The sequence below is a fragment of the Gracilinanus agilis genome, chromosome 4 (genome assembly GCF_016433145.1).
Source record: "Gracilinanus agilis isolate LMUSP501 chromosome 4, AgileGrace, whole genome shotgun sequence".
NCBI classification, from domain to species: Eukaryota; Metazoa; Chordata; class Mammalia; order Didelphimorphia; family Didelphidae; genus Gracilinanus; species Gracilinanus agilis.
In genome coordinates this window covers 458,380,107-458,396,391 of record NC_058133.1, presented here as the reverse complement: position 1 = coordinate 458,396,391, position 16,285 = coordinate 458,380,107, and positions in this window count along the sequence as shown.

The window sequence follows — 16,285 nt, the reverse complement described above, 5'->3', positions numbered from 1 at the left end:
GCAAATGTATTTGAGCTTTTCTTATAAGCACCTAAAAAGTTGGAGTCAGGGTACTATAGTAAGTCACATTTATATAAGTCTTTACAGTTTACAAAGTGCTTCCAGAATTTAGGTATTATTTTCCCTATTTTGTAAGCGAGGATACCAAGATTCAAACCCAGGTCTTTTGATTTCCAAGTCCAGTGTTATTATCTTCTACATAATATGACTTGTAGACTGTGGAGCCTTTGAGGGCAGGGTCTGTTTCATTTTCATCTTTGTATCCCTAGTGATTGATAAGAGGTGTCTAATAAATGCTTATGGATGGCCTTTGATGTAGTAATCTTTTTGGTCCTTACAGAGCAATGGAATATATCATTTGGATGTGTGTAAAGTGTGGTATACATTGAGCCTATTTTTTGTCTCTTAAACCATTTTTAGATATGATTTTGTTCTATTCAGCTACTCTTCTGAAATTAATGTGAGTGACACTAGATAGTATAAACTGACACCAATTACCATTTGGACTTCTTATCAGTTAGGGTAATTTTGATGACAGAAAGACAAGATGGCTCATTTTTTGAGGGTTCAGGTTTTATATCTCATAGGAATTGTATCTTTTTCCTTTGGTAGTTTTAAAAGAAAAATGATTAATCTTTTTGTAGAGATTTTCTTTTTTTTTAAACCCATAACTTCTGTCTTGGAATCCATACTAAGTATCCATTTTAAGGAAGAAGACTGTTATGGACTAGGCAATGGGGGTTAAGTGACTGGTGCAGAGTCACACTGCTAGGAAGTATTTGAGGTCAAATTTGAACCCAGGTCTTCAAGATTCGGCTTTCTATCTCCTGTGCCACCTCATTCCCCCTTTCTTAGCAGTTTTCAAAATATCTTCAAACCATGTGAGGTAGGAAGAACAAGTATTACGATTCCCATTTTATAGATAAAGTGAGGCTACATAACTTGCTTACCAGGGACACATTGTGAAAGAACGGGGATGTGGTCCTAGATCCTTTTTTTTTTTTTTAACCCTTACCTTCCACCTTAGAATCAATAGTGTATTGATTTCAAGACAGAAAAGCAGTAAGGGCCAGGCAATTGAGGTTAAGTGACTTGCCCAGAGTCACACAGCTAGGAAGTGTCTGAGACCAGATTTGAACCTATGGCCTCCTGTCTCTAGGCCTAGCTCTCAATCCACCGAGCCACCCACCTGCCCCTAGCTAATATGTTTTAAATTAGACATGACTATTTATTGAACACAGATAATATGCCAATACTTGCCAGTTTAAGGGCATAATGCAAAATTGAATGAGCTATGTTAAGATTTATCATTTACAAATGACACTTCACACAATCATGTTTTATAATAGAATAGTTATCTTTAAAGTATCCATTTTAATAATTCTAAAATTGCATTTTACTTCCATACAAAAAAGTTCAAGATGATACTGAGAGCTTAACATAGTCCAGGATCTGATTGTGTTAACATAACCTTGGTCAAGAGTCTCTTGACAGCAGGGACAGGTGGCCCAGTTTCCTAGACATACAAGGCTAGGTTCAAATAATGCAATAAGTTTTTCTCCCTATTCCCACTTTTCTCACAGGACAGAAGTTAGACTGGGCCCATAATTGTACTGAAAGGGAACTAAACCAGCTCCAGAATTGACTCACAAAATAGAACCAATGTGGTTCACTCAATTGCCACAATCATCCACTTGTTATCCTAATCCCCTCATTTCCCTCAGTTTTCTCATATTTATACAGTACAAGTTTTTGACATTTTATATCTAGAAGCTCATTGATTTCAGTGCAGAGGGTTGGCCTGGGCATAGAAGACTTGTAAGCATTGTTTGAGAGCTCCCAAATATTCCACATCCTGCTTTCTTCAAGATCCTTAACCTCTAATTTCTGTCTGGAAAAATCTGGTAGCGAGAAACTCAAATGGAAACAGGGCCATTAACCTGTGCAAAAGGATCCCTATAGGCTGCCTATTGACTTTGAAAACCACATTAACATTATATTTTATTGTATTTTTGTTCACTTTGTTAAATATTCCCCAATTAATTTTTAATCTAGTTCAGGCCACATTCTGAAGTCTTAGGCAGCTGGTAGCCCTTGGGCCTTGACTCCTCTGGTCAGATGATTAGGGCATTTCAACAAATTTATTTACTACATTACTATTACTTTAAGACAGTTCCTAAAAGCTATCTCCCATGAATCTACAGAATCGAGAAGTGGTATACGAATATCTGGTTTCACGATTTCAAAGGACACTGGAAATGATAATATGAGATTACACAGCTTGAGTAACAAGTTGAATTGTGCCATGCTTAAATATGGTTGGCCTGAGATAGTGGGTTTGACGTGTTTAAAAGTTTACAACTTTTCTCATCTGTAAGCTTACATCTTATGACTACATTGATAGAGGTGTTTGTTGTTCAGTCGTATCTACCTCTTTGTGTCCCCATTTGGGGTTTTCTTGACAAGGGTACTGAAGTGATTTGCCATTTCCTTCTCTAGCTTGCTTTACAGATGAGGAAACTGAGGCCAATAGGAATAAGTGATTTTCCCAGGGTCAACAGATAAGAGTCTGAGGTCAGACTTGAACTCTGGAAGATGAGTCTTCCTAAACTTCAGGCTCTGCACTCTATCCAATGAGCCACCTAGCCCCCTTAGGTGTGGGTGAAAACTTAAAAAAATTTTTTTAAACAAAAATATGCTATATATTAAATGTAAGCTATTAAAATTTTTTAATTTATCAACAATTTGCCCTCCCACTATGTATAGGAAACAGTAAAGCTATCCTTTTACTATATGACAATCTCATCAAATAGGATCAGAACTTTTAGTGTGTAACATTTAAATGTTAGCGTATGTCTCATATTTACAGAATTTCAAGGTTGAATTTTATTTTTAATTCTTCAGTGACTGATTTGCATATTTTTCTCAACACTTGGAACATATATTCTTTAGTATTTGTTATAATTATGTGGAAAACTATACATAACTATCCCTCAACCTTAAATATGTTATTTCTGGACCTAAGTAACAGAAAGCTTATCTTTTCATTGCACGTAGTTGGGGGGTGGGGGATACAAAAAACTTCATAGAAAAGCTTACCTAAAAGAATTAGAAATTGAGGGGATGTCCATCAATTGGGGAATGGCTGAATAAATTGCAATACATGTTGGTGATGGAATGCTATAAGGAATGATAAGCAAGATGATTTCAGAAAAAACTGGAAAGATCTGCAGAAATTGATGCAGAGCAAAATAAACAGAGCTGGGAGAACATCTTACACAGTAAGAGCAATATTGTATGATGGTTGTCAGTGAAAACTTGGCTACTCAACAGCAATGCAATGATCTGGTACAGTCCTGAAAGATTTAAGATGGGGAATGCTGTCCGCCTCCAGAGAAAGAACTGTTGGAGTTGTCTTTCACATCAGTGTATTTATGGTTTTATTTTGGGGTTTTGGTTATGTATGAGTGTGCTTTCACAACAATGACCAATGGAAGTGTGTTTTACATGACAATAAAAAATCCAAAGGAAAAAAAGAAAAAAGAAAAGCCTCTCTAGAAACTGACATCTACCAGTACCGAATGTCAGAAGTAGAGCAAAAGTTTTGAGCTAGAAGGGATTTCAAAGGTCTGGCTTCTTATGTCAACACTAAATCTGTCTCTCTGTCTCTGTCTCACTAAAAAAGCCACCCAGATTGTTAGGGTTTCCAAAGTGGTATCTGATTTATTATACACATCTTTTCATATTGATCCATGTCTTTGTCAGCTTTTCTCTAATTTCCCTTGTAATATTTAATATAAGGTTTTATCAATATCTTTTATTTTTATAATACCTTCATTTCCAAATATTTCCTTCCTTTTATAGGACATGTCCTGTAACAAAGAATAAAAGAGGGCCGGGGGAAAGTGTTTTAGGAAATTATCCAATCCATTTGAGATTTGAATTTCCATGGTTCCCTGCCACTGCAAAGAAGGAAAGTTTTCTCATCTCTTTTCAGTGTGAAGCTTGGACTTTATAATTAATTACACATGAGCATTCTATTATAGAAGGTGACCCCTTCTTGCCAAGGCAAACTCCTGTACGTGCATAAGTGGTTTCATTCCAGCTCCTATTTGCCAACCAATTACTTCCTCCATTATCCTCACTTTCTCACCTTTAATTTCTCATCTACTGGCTGCTTCCTTGCTACCTATAAATAAACATGTTCAAATCTTCCCCCATTAACAACAAAAAAAACTTTTTTTCATTGCCTGCCATCCCCACTTGCTATTGTCCTACATTTCAATTTTGTGGCTAAAATTGAGAAGTCTTCCTATGATCAAGGCTCCACTTCCTCTCCTCTCTCTCCTAACTCTCTGCACCCTGACTTCTGATCTCATCATTCAACCAAAACGATTCTCTCCAGAGTTATTGATCTCTTAATTACTTCATCTACCTCTTTTCAATTATTCTTCTTGAAATCTTTGTAACCTTTGACACCTCTGATCATCCTTTTCTTGATATTCTTTTCTAAGTTTCTGTCACCCTTCTGCCTGTCTGCCTGAACCTTCTGAGTCCCATTTGCTGTATCTTTGTCCAGGTCATACCCATTAACTGTAGATGGCCACCAGGGTCCTGTACTGAGCTTTCTTGTCTCTTTATACTATAAACTGATACATGAAATCTATAGGACTTGGGTCTCTCCAAAGAATGCTATCCACTTCCAGAGAACGAACTGTTGGAATTGGAATGCAGACATACTATTTTTAACTTTAGTTTATTGGGGGTTTTGGTTTTATATAAGTTCTTATATAAAAATGAACAATATAGAAATAGATTTTGCATAATAATACACTTATAACCCAGATCAAATTGCTTACCATCTCCAGTAATAGAGAGGGAAGAAAGGGAGACAATTTGGATCATATAAATTCAGAAAACTTATGTGGAAAATTATTACATGTAATTGGTAAAATATCTTTATGTATTTATTTTTAGGGGTTTTTTTCCCCATGGTTACATGATTCATGTTCTTGATCTCTCTCTCTCTCTCTCTCTCCCCCCACCCCCCACCCGCCAGTAGCTGACGCACATTTCCACTGGTTTCTTCCCGTGTCATCGATCAAGACCTATTTCCATATTATTGATAATTGTTCTAGGGTGATCATTAAGAGTCTACATGCTAATCATGTCCACATCAACCCATGTGTTCAAGCAGTTGTTTTTCTTCTGTGTTTCCACTCCTGTAGTTCTTCCTCTGAATGTGGGTAGGGTTCTTTTCCATAAATCCCTCAGAATTGTCCTGGGTCATTGCATTGCTGCTAGCAGAGAAGTCCATTACATTCAGTTTTACCATAGTGTATCAGTCTCTGTGTACAATGTTCTCCTGGTTCTGCTCCTTCCACTTTGCATCAATTTCTGGAGGTCATTCCAGTTCACATGGAATTCCTCCAATTTATTATTCCTTTGAGCACAATAGTATTCCATCACCAGCATATGCCACAATTTGTTCAGCCATTCCCAATTGAAGGGCATACCCTTGTTTTCTAATTTTTGCCACCATAAAGAGCGTGGCTATAAATATTTTTGTATAAATCTTTTTCCCTATGATCTCTTTGGGGTACAAATCCAGTAATGGTATGGCTGGATCAAAGGGCAGGCATTCTTTTAGTGCTCTTTGGGCATAGTTCCAAATTGTCATCCAGAATGGTTGGATCAATTCACAACTCTACCAGCAATGCATTAATGTCCCAATTTTGCCACATCCCCTCCAACATTCATTACTCTCCCCTGCTGTCATTTTAGCCAATTGTTAGGTGTGAGGTGATATCTCAGAGTTGTTTTGATTTGCATTTCTCTACTTATTAGAGATTTAGAACACTTTCTTGTGTGCTTATTGATTAAAACTAGATCTAAACAATTGGAAAAACATTGATTGCTTATGGGTAGGATGAGCTAACATAATAAAAATGACCATTCTACCCAAATTAATTTACTTATTTAGTGCCATACCTATCAAACTACCAAGAAACTTTTTTATAGAATTAGAAAAAAACTATAACAAAGTTCATTTGGAAGAACAAAAGATCAAGAATATCAAGGGAAATTATGAAAAAAAAAACCGTGAAGGAAGATGGCCTAGCAGTACCAGATATTAAACTATACTATAAAGCAGTGGTCATCAAAACAATATGGTACTAGCTAAGAGACAGAAGCGGGGATCAGTGGAATAGACTTGGGGGGTAAGTGACATCAGCAAGACAGTCTATGATAAACCCAAAGAGCCCAATTTTGGGGACAAAAATCCACTATTTGACAAAAACTGCTGGGAAAATTGGAAAACAATATGGGAGAGATTAGGTTTAGATCAACATCTCATATCCTACACCAAGAAAAATTGAGAGTGGGTGAATGACTTGAATATAAAGAAGGAAACTATAAGAAAATTAGATGAACACAGAATAGTATACTTGTCAGATCTGGGAAAGGAAAGATTTTAAAACCAAGCAAGAGTTAGAAAAAATTACAAAATGTAAAATAAATAATTTCAATTACATTAAAAAGGTTTTGTACAAACAAAAACAATGCAACTAAAATCAGAAGGGAAACAACAAACGGAAAAAATCTTTAACAAAAAACTGACAGGGGTCTAATTACTCAAATATACAAGGAGCTAAATCAATTGTACAAAAAATCAAGCCATTCTCCAATCGATAAATGGGCAAGGGATATGAATAGGCAATTTTCAGATAAAATATCTTTCAAAAGAGAGAATTTAGATTTCTCTTCCCCCAAGGGTAGCAAACACCCTGGGGCACTGTAATAAGACACACACATACTCCATAAGACTTCAGTCCTTCTGGCCCAAGAGGAAGACTTTAGAGGAGATAACAAATGAAGCACCAGGAATCCTATAAGACCGAAGTGTCTTTTTCTTTAAGGGGAGGAATACCTGAGAGAGAGCATGCCTTTAAATCGAAATGATCTCAGGTGGTAGCTGGGTAGCTCAATGGATTGAGAGCCAGGCCTAGAGTCCTACGTTCAAATCTGATCTCAGACACTTCCTAGCTGAGCAAGTTACTTAACCCCCATTGCCTATCCCTTAGTGCTCTTCTGCCTTAGAACCAATATACAGTATTGATTCTAAGATGGAAGGTAAAGGTTAAAAAAAATCAAGATAATCTCTATTAATCAAGGATATACATTTGCATGTGGAGCAAATCATTATACTGCCAAAAGAGTTCAGCTCAAAAGCAGCAAAGAACTGATTACATTTTCTCACAAAGGGAGGTGGGAGAAGGGGCTGATCCAGGATGGTATAACTGGATAGTTCTCAAGAATGGGGATGATGGATTCCCAGGTACAAGGGGGAACAAAGACTCTTTGGTACATATTTTTGGCACAAGACAGCAAGATAAGCAAGCATGAGGTAACTCCATCACAAGGTTTCAACAATACAATGACTTAGTTAACTAAGTATCCTATCCCGGGTTTCAATGGTAACTGCATATAGATTTAGTCATGGTCATTCTCCCAAGGACTGGCAGCTTCTCCAAGTCACTCTGGATCCTAAGTAATTGGAGTTACTCTCACATGTTCTCATGCATCATCTACATAGTTAAGCAAATTAAGATAATTAGCATATTCATTTTATCAGTAGTATTTCACTCAATCTCATCAGCTTTGAAGGGTTCGGTTATCATCTTTATACCAGTGATCTTCAGATGATATGCCCAGGATGTAGTCTTTCTGCTTACCTCTAGTGTCGAATCTCCAATTGCCTACTGGACATCTCAAACTGGTGGTCCTGTAGACATCTTCACAGTAGAATGTTATCCAAAATGTAAATCATTATATTTCTCCATAAACCCTCTCTTCTAACTTCTTTATTACTGAAGATATCATCCTCCCATTCATCCAGGCTCACAACCTAGGTTTCATCCATGACTTCTTATTCTATCACCACTCCTTATCCAATTATTCCCCCGATCCTTTCCTCTCACATTACTAGCATCCTGTTTCAAACCTTTATCACCTCACACTTGGTCTGCTACAGTAATCTTACATCCATCTTTCCTGCCTCAGGTCTTTCCCCACTCTAGTCTGTCCTTTACTCATTTGTCAATTATCTTTTCAAAGGGCACATAGATAGTTAGAGGATTAGTCAGGAAGACTCTTCTTGGTGAGTTCAAATTTAGTCTCTGTAAAATGAGCCAGAGAAGGAGATGATAAACTACTCCAGTATCTTTGTCAAAAAACCCAAATGGGGTTACAAAGAGTCTGACACAACTGGAACTGAACCATGCCATCTGCCTGTTCAAGAAATTCCAGCTTTCCCTGGCAAATCCAGAATCAAATATCAAAGCTGTTTGGCATTAAAAGCCCTTCACAACCTTGCCCTCTTCTACCTTTCCACTTTTCTCATACCTTTTTTTTTTTTTTTAAACTCACCTTCTTAGAATCTTACTATTGTTAGATTCTTAGAATCAATACTAAATATTGGTTCTAAGGCGGAAGAGCTGTAAGGGCTAAGCAATTGGGGCTAAATGTCTTGCCCAGGGTTACACAGTCAAGAAGTGTCTGAGTTCAGATTTGAACCCAGGTCCTCCTAACCCCAGTCCTGGTTCTCTATCAACCACCTTGCTGCTTCTCTTATCATATCTTTTTTTTTAACCTTATCTTCCATCTTAGAATCAATACTATGTATTGGTTCTAAGGCAGAAGTGTGGTAAAGGCTGGGCAAAAGAGGTTAAGTGACTGGCGAAGGGCCATACAACTAGGAAGTATCTGAGGCCAGATTTGAACCCAGGACTCTCACCAGGCCTGACTCTCAATCCACTGAGTCTCCTAGCTGCCCCTTTTCTTATACCTTATTGCCTCAACCTGTATGTATTGTGGTCTAGTGACTCTTTGTTGATCCTTGTATGAGGTACTTCAACTGAGCATTTTCCCTGACTTTTCTCCATGACTGGAATCCTCTTCCTCCTCATCTCTTCCTCCTAGCTTATATAAAGTCCAAGTTAAAATTCACTTTCTACAAGAAGTCTTTCCTAATTTCTCATAATGTTAGTGCTTTCCTTATGTTGATAATCTCCAATTTTTCCAGTGTGTGTATTTTGTTTGAACATAGCTATTTTCAAGAAATCTTTTCCCATTAGTTTGTGAGTTTCTCAAGGGCTGAGACAAGTCTTTTTTACCTTTGTGTCTCCAGTGCTTAGTACAGTGCCAGACACATAGTATTTAATAAATATTTATTGGAGGATTGCTACATATGATTTAATTTGGAGATAGCAAATTATTAATAAATAATCATAATGGATTATTTCTACAATGAAGTTATCCTAGTTTAAGCTTAACTACTTTAGTCACATAATGAAAAAGCAGGACTCACTGAAAAAGACCTTGATGTTGGGAAATATTGAAGCCAAAAGGAAAAGGGAACAGCAGAGGTTGAGATACATAGATAGTGTCATGGAAACAACAGATATGAACTTGGCTAGACTCTGAGAGATAGTAGAGGACAGGAGGTCCTGGAATGCTATGTCCATTGGATCACCAACATGTTGGACCCAGATTTTGAAGTCTGGCTCAGATTTAGTTGTGGCAGGAAGAATCACACTGACAATGCAATATGCAAGAAGAGGCTCATTCATTGGCTAGCATGGCACTAGGATCAGCAGGCAGAGAGGAGTTTGCCTTACTGACCCTGAGGCTTCTTCAGCCAGGGGTTTATATAGAAATGTTTGGGGAAGGGGGTTGGTACATATGTAATCATCAAGGTGGTGTCAGGGACAGGAAGTCAGGAAGCATCTGGCAAACATTCATCAAGGAAGGGGTTTCAGGGTCAGGGGTCAGGAAGCATTTGGCAAATATTCATCAAGGGGGTAAACATTCATCAAGAAGGTAAACATTCATCTTTCTAGTGTACCACACTTTTTCTTTCTTACCTTAAAGAAAAATCCCATAACCTAATTTTTCCATTGGCAAATTAAGGAAATCTTATTCTTTACCCTGAACTAAGGTGAAATTAGAGCCTGCTGAATTCCTTCTAATTCTGGAGCTGGGACAAGAATTTCATCAGATTCCTCTATTGGTCTCTAGGATGAAGTCAGAGTCTTCTAAATCTGGCCTTTGAAACGAGATTTGACAACCATAGTACAAAGTTTAAATCCTTATAGGTTAAGGGTTCAAATCATAAGTAATGATTCCATATAATATTGACAATAACTATATCTTCGAATTACGTAATTTTGGAAGATTCAAGGCCTGTGCCTTTAATTAAGGGTGACTATCTTTTTTGTTTAACCTTTACCTTCCCTCTTAGCATCAATACTATTTATTGGTTCTAAAGTAGAAGAGTGGTAAGGTCTAGACCAGTGACAGGCAAACTATTCCTCATGGGCCAGATCTAGGCCAAAGTTTGCCCATCACTGCCTTAAGCAATTCCCTAATCACTATGCTCCCACATCCAGATGTAGTGATTAGGGAATTGCTTAAGGCAGTGATGGGCAAACTTCGCCTTGATCTGGCTTGAGGGGAATAGTTTGCCCATCACTGGTAGACAATAGGGGTCAAGTGACTTGGGCCATGGTTACATATGTAGGAAGTATCTGAATTCACATTTGAACCCAGAACCTCCTGTGTCCAGGCCAGGCTCTCTATCCACTGAGCCACCTAGTTGTTTAGATTCACTATACTTTGAATGACTTGTTGACATGGTGGCAATTAGTACAAAAGACAAGCTGATATAATCTTAGCCAAATTAGCCTGATATGGAAGAAAAAATGAAATAATCTGTTTAATTTATCAAGGTGCTCTTGCAAAAATCCAGGATTGCTTTAGGAAACCTGCATCCTGCTATCACATTTAGGAGAGTCTGGGGTGACTATCGGCCAAGCAATTGACCTATTTTTTAATCTGTTATTAAGTATAATAGTCCCACAGATCCTTCTGCTTAGACACTTAGCACAAAATACCTGCCTTATTTATTCGATGAATTTTAATCAACAAGTATTTGAGTTTTTACTTTGTGTAAAGCACTATACCATAAGAGTATAACAATGGAGTAAGAACATCATTTCTCCTTAGGAGTTTATAATTTGGTAGGATAGATGAATGAGTTAATTGTTGTCCTTTGTACTTAAAGAGGACCAAAAGACATCATGATATTGGGGTTAATGTATAGTGTGTCCAGCTGTGGCTGATCAGATGAATATTGGAAAGCCCTACTACAGATCAGGCATGAACAGTCTGTATGAACATTTGGGATAGAGATGTTTCTAATTTGAAAATCTCACAATTCTTTTAGCTAATGGAATTCTGCTTTGCTCATATCTCCCATGTCTCACAATTGATACCAAAATTCTTCAGAGAGACCTGGAGAGTGATGAGACTAGGATAGATGAGCTATATATATAAATAGCTGGAATAAAAGATAGTATGTAATAAAGCTTTCATCATCCCTAATTGCTTGTTCAGAATGTCACGTATTATCCAAATTAAAATCCGACCATCTAATTAATAACTCGGTCCAACTATTTTTTTCTGGGGATTTTAAGGTAGTAGTTGTTGTGTGGTGGCTCTTTGTATAAATTGTACTGATAAAATACATGATAAATGATAAAAGTTTGGAATATATGCCACCCCTTCTGGGCCAGTGACATAACCAGGCATTCATGCTTATGTTTGGTTCCCAGAGGACAGATGACTGTTCTCAGCATTCTAAGAGTTGGGTTGTGGGTATCTACTATAGTAGCTAAAAAGCCCCTACCAGTATGCTTCCCATTGACATTCATCAACTATGCTTCCATTACCTTTTAGAAAAAAGTATATACTAAGATGGTGTAGTAAGAACAAGTGGTATAAAACATCTCCCCCAAAGTCTGAGGCACTCTCTCCCACAGGTATACAAATGTCTGGGAAAATGGGCTCTTATTGTAGAAAGCACATGTTCTAGAAGTCTTTTGAGTTCAGATTTAGCATTCCTTTCTGGAACAAGAAGTCACACTGCTTGAAGCTGCTTCCTCCCTTGGTTGGCTAAATTTTTGTATCCATTGATGTCAAAATTTGTCCGTGTTTTACTCAGTTTCCCTTACTGTTCTCCGTTTGGTGCATTTTCTTATACTTGTACAGTTTTTTCAATGACCAGGTCAATGAAAGGGGTGGGATAGGGGTGAGACACTGCCTCTATGCTCCCTATGCCCACTCCCTTGGTATAGTCATGAATATCTAACTCCTCAGGACACTCACAAGTCTGGAGTTCAACACTACTTGACTAGACACGCTAATGAACATTCTTTCACTACTTAAAACCCCCAGAGTCTTGGTTAGTTTGTTTAGTTAGCTAATCATATTTCTCTGGACACAACTAAGGAGGAGTCTGCACATAACAAAGGAATCTCAGGGTAAAAACAATATTATACATACATTTTTTAGAACCTAATAATCTCTGTTGAAGGATTGCTTGAAGCTAGGGTGTCAAATCCCTTACACTAGGTAATAGGCTCTCTCTGTTCTTTCAGATTAAAATATTCTTTCTGAAAATACTTTAATAAACATTAATTTGCATTTTCTTCCTATAATTCTCAATAATATTGCTATTAGGGAATAAAGTTAGAGGACTCTTTTCTTCCTTTAGAACTGAAAAAACAAATAAATGTAACATGACTGACTCTGGCCCCACTCTCTCAGGACTAATTCTGTTGCATTCATACTGCCTTCCTCTCCTCAGGTACCCTGAGGGAGTTGGGAAATTATTTTTTCTCTTTCATCAGCTTAAGTCCCCACTGGCTCTGTTCTATTTAACCATTTATCACTGGGTTGCTTCTTCAAAGGGATATTTAATTCACAGATATAAGAACAAACATTTTCCCCTCAACTCTTTAGTGTTATAATTTCCTCTTTATAGCCTCAGCCTCTGGTTTATAATTACGTTCACAATTTAGCTAAGTTCCTACATAGCATTGGTCTCATCAAGTTCATGTTTAAAGTCAGTATCACTGATGGCATCTGCTGTGCTGGAGTCCTTTGTTGAGCTGGCTGCAACACCTAGTCTTTATTCCTGGACTCCCCGGTCCCTGTGTTTTTTTTTTTTTGTTTTTTGTTTTTTGTTTTTTTTAGAGAAAAACAAAACAAATGAAAAGATGAAGGATCCAGGCCTATTACTTGGGGCCCATGTGGCCTGAGGGTTATGGGAAGGGCCCTTTATTCCTGGTATTTCCCCTTACAAGCATGATTCTCTCACCATAATTTGCGAATGGTGTCATGATGCTCCCTCAGATATAAATGCCGCTAAAGCCCTGGCTGGTGCTGACTCAGATCCTTTTAAAGATGTCAGCAATTCTACCCACACAATTGGAATCTCAACTATGTAGTAGGTCAACCAGTCAGTTACAGAGTGTCCACACATGCTCCAATCACCATGATTCTTCCAGAAGCAGCTACCTAGCCAGCATCCTTTCTGATAAACTTTACCAATGTGCCAGATCCTCATGATATGAGAAAATAAGTCCTATTTCATAAAAAAATATTTATGGTTCCATTATGTGGGCAACCTCTGGGAAGAAGATGGAGACCAACTAAATTCTATAACTGATGGTCTGTCCCCCAAGTTGGTCTCCATCTTCTTCCCAGAGGTTGCCTATTACATGTGGATAAACTGATGTTGTTTGTTTTCCCTGGGAAAGGATAAAGTTGCTGACTTTCACTAGTTCTCAATTCATACTTTCCTTTTTTGAAGTGACCTGAACTTTTCTTACTCAGGACTGTTTTTAATATTTATTCTTGTAAGGTCCCTGCTGGCTTATATAGGGGCTGTGAATTACTTTCAATCTATAAAATTAAATATAAGTTATTCAAGTTTATTCACAATTAGTTGCTGATAGTTAAATATCTATTTCAGAAAAAAAATCACTGGTTCACAAGAAATATTAGTTAGATAGATGATGTGAGAAATGAAATTATTTTGTCCCCTATTTTTATTACTAATCAGTATTATTTAGCTTAGTGTGATTTCATCGGGGAAATGATTATTGCTTTTATACTTAACCATCAATATACACCTAGGTAGTTAAATCAGCCTATATAGATATATATATATATATATATAAATAAATAAATTTATCTATTTATATGCCTTAGGGAGAGTCTGTTTGGCCTTATTCTTCATTTTATATTTAGGAGTGTTTGGATGGAGTTGAGCTAACTCTTTTTAATATTAGCGTTTAGTTATAAGTACATTGCTTAATTGAGGTGACCTCCACCCTTTTGGCCTGATGAGGAAAGAGAGCAAGGGCCAGAGGATCTCAGGATCTCCATTATGAGCCCAGCCATTTGATGCAGATGTCCTAAATACAGCGGAACCTTGATACATGAGCACCTTAAACCACGAGCAAGTTGAGGTACAGTCACTATCCAGATTCTTTGCTTTAAATCAGGAGAGGATATTTGAATCACAAGCTTCAGCCACAAGTTACACGAGACTGGCTCATTTAGTTCAGTATTTTCTGGCCCTTCGAGCTTTGGAGATGGGTGAATGGTAAGATCTGGAAAAACTTATAGTATGCACTGGCAGAAATGTTGGTAAAGTTTGGCAATATTCCACTTCATGGGAAAGAAAAGAACATATGAAAGTCCTTTGAAAACTGTAAAGCCCAATACAAATTTAAGGTACTATTGTCATTTATGGCCGATGCAAGTAAGATAAAATTTATGAAAAGAGCGGGAATCTAAATGAAGCTGTTGTAATAGCAATGCTGTCAACATAATGGTGCCATTATATGAAGGCTTGTGTATGGGATACAATTATAATTTACTTTTAATTGCCTAAGTAATGCTATGAGCCCTTTCGCAAGGAAGCATTTATGAAATAAGAAAGACTATGTTAGTGGTATTTCAAGCTATTTTTAGGAAAAAGTTTAGTGAGAAAAGCAAATGCTTCTTCATTGGACTAAAATGCAACTAATCATGTGTAACCTTTGTGAACCTTAAAGTGCTACAAAAAACTATTATTGCTTTAGTGTACGAGATCTCAACCACATGGGCGCTGATTGCTTTCCTGGCTTTCTTAAACTTTAAGATCTTTATTAATGTTCTGCCCCTTTTATCTCTAAAGAAGAAGGGAACAATTGGTATATTTATAGCAGCTTGTGGCAAAATATTGAAAATGGGTGTTCATTAATTGGGCAAAGACAGAAAAAATTTTGTTGTATAAATGCAATGGGATTTTATTGCATCATAAGAAATTAGGAATGTGACAGATTTCAGAGAAATATGGAAAGATTTGTGTAATAATAATAACAGGTAGTTCCTGGAGGGCAGGGATTATTTAATTTTTTAATTTGTAACCCTACATCTAGTGCTTGGTACCTAATAGGATAGGGACTAGACCTGTACTTTCTTTTGATAGAGAGAATTCCTGGATGAGGGAACTCCTACCAACAAATCACTTTGTCTGTAATTTTATAGTCTGAGACAACCGGGGAGAGAACACAGGAAGGTTAAATAACTTGTCCAGGGTGACACAGAGCATGTATCAGAGACCAGCATGTGCTCAAATGACTCCAGAGATCTGATTATTTAATGTTCTGTGTGAACATTTATACCTCAGAAATCAGCAAACATTACAAATGAACGATTGATTTACTGTTTTGTTAATTGTTTACACTCAAGATAGAGATGGAGGAAATGTCAATAATGTCAGTTAAACGTAGAAGCATATCTTTGGGAACTTTTTTTTTTAAAGAAAGCCGATTGTTAAATATTTGCCAGTGCACTACTGGCAGGGCAAGCGTTGAACACAAGCCCAACTTCCTAGTTCTCTCTTTTCTAGAGACCACGCCGTCTTTGGGACATAACAGACCCATTGCTATTTGTTGATATACTGCCAGCGTACAAGCCAGAATAGTATCTTGCGACAACCTTTATGGGTCAGACAACAAATCCGAATTTCAGTCTGGAAGGGGAGGGAGGTGGGGGCTGTTTGGAAATATCCTGGAAGATTTCTTAGAGGAGGGAGGACGCGAGCTGGACTTGCTAGGATGGGCAGAGGAGACAGCCGGTGGGATACCAGCCTCCCAGGCGTGGGGGAAGGTTCAAATTGCTTAATGTCCTCAAAGAAGCAAGTGACTTCACCACTTTAGGCTTCAGAGACAAGTGACACTCCAGGGAACAAGAGCACCCCCAGGCCCAGAGGGCTGGGAGAGCTTGGAACCTCTCTCCCCTCCCCCCTCTCTTTTTTTCTCTCCCCACTCCCATCCTTGCTCCTTTCTCCTCTCCCCGCCCCTCCCTTCTCCCCCCCCCCCCCCCC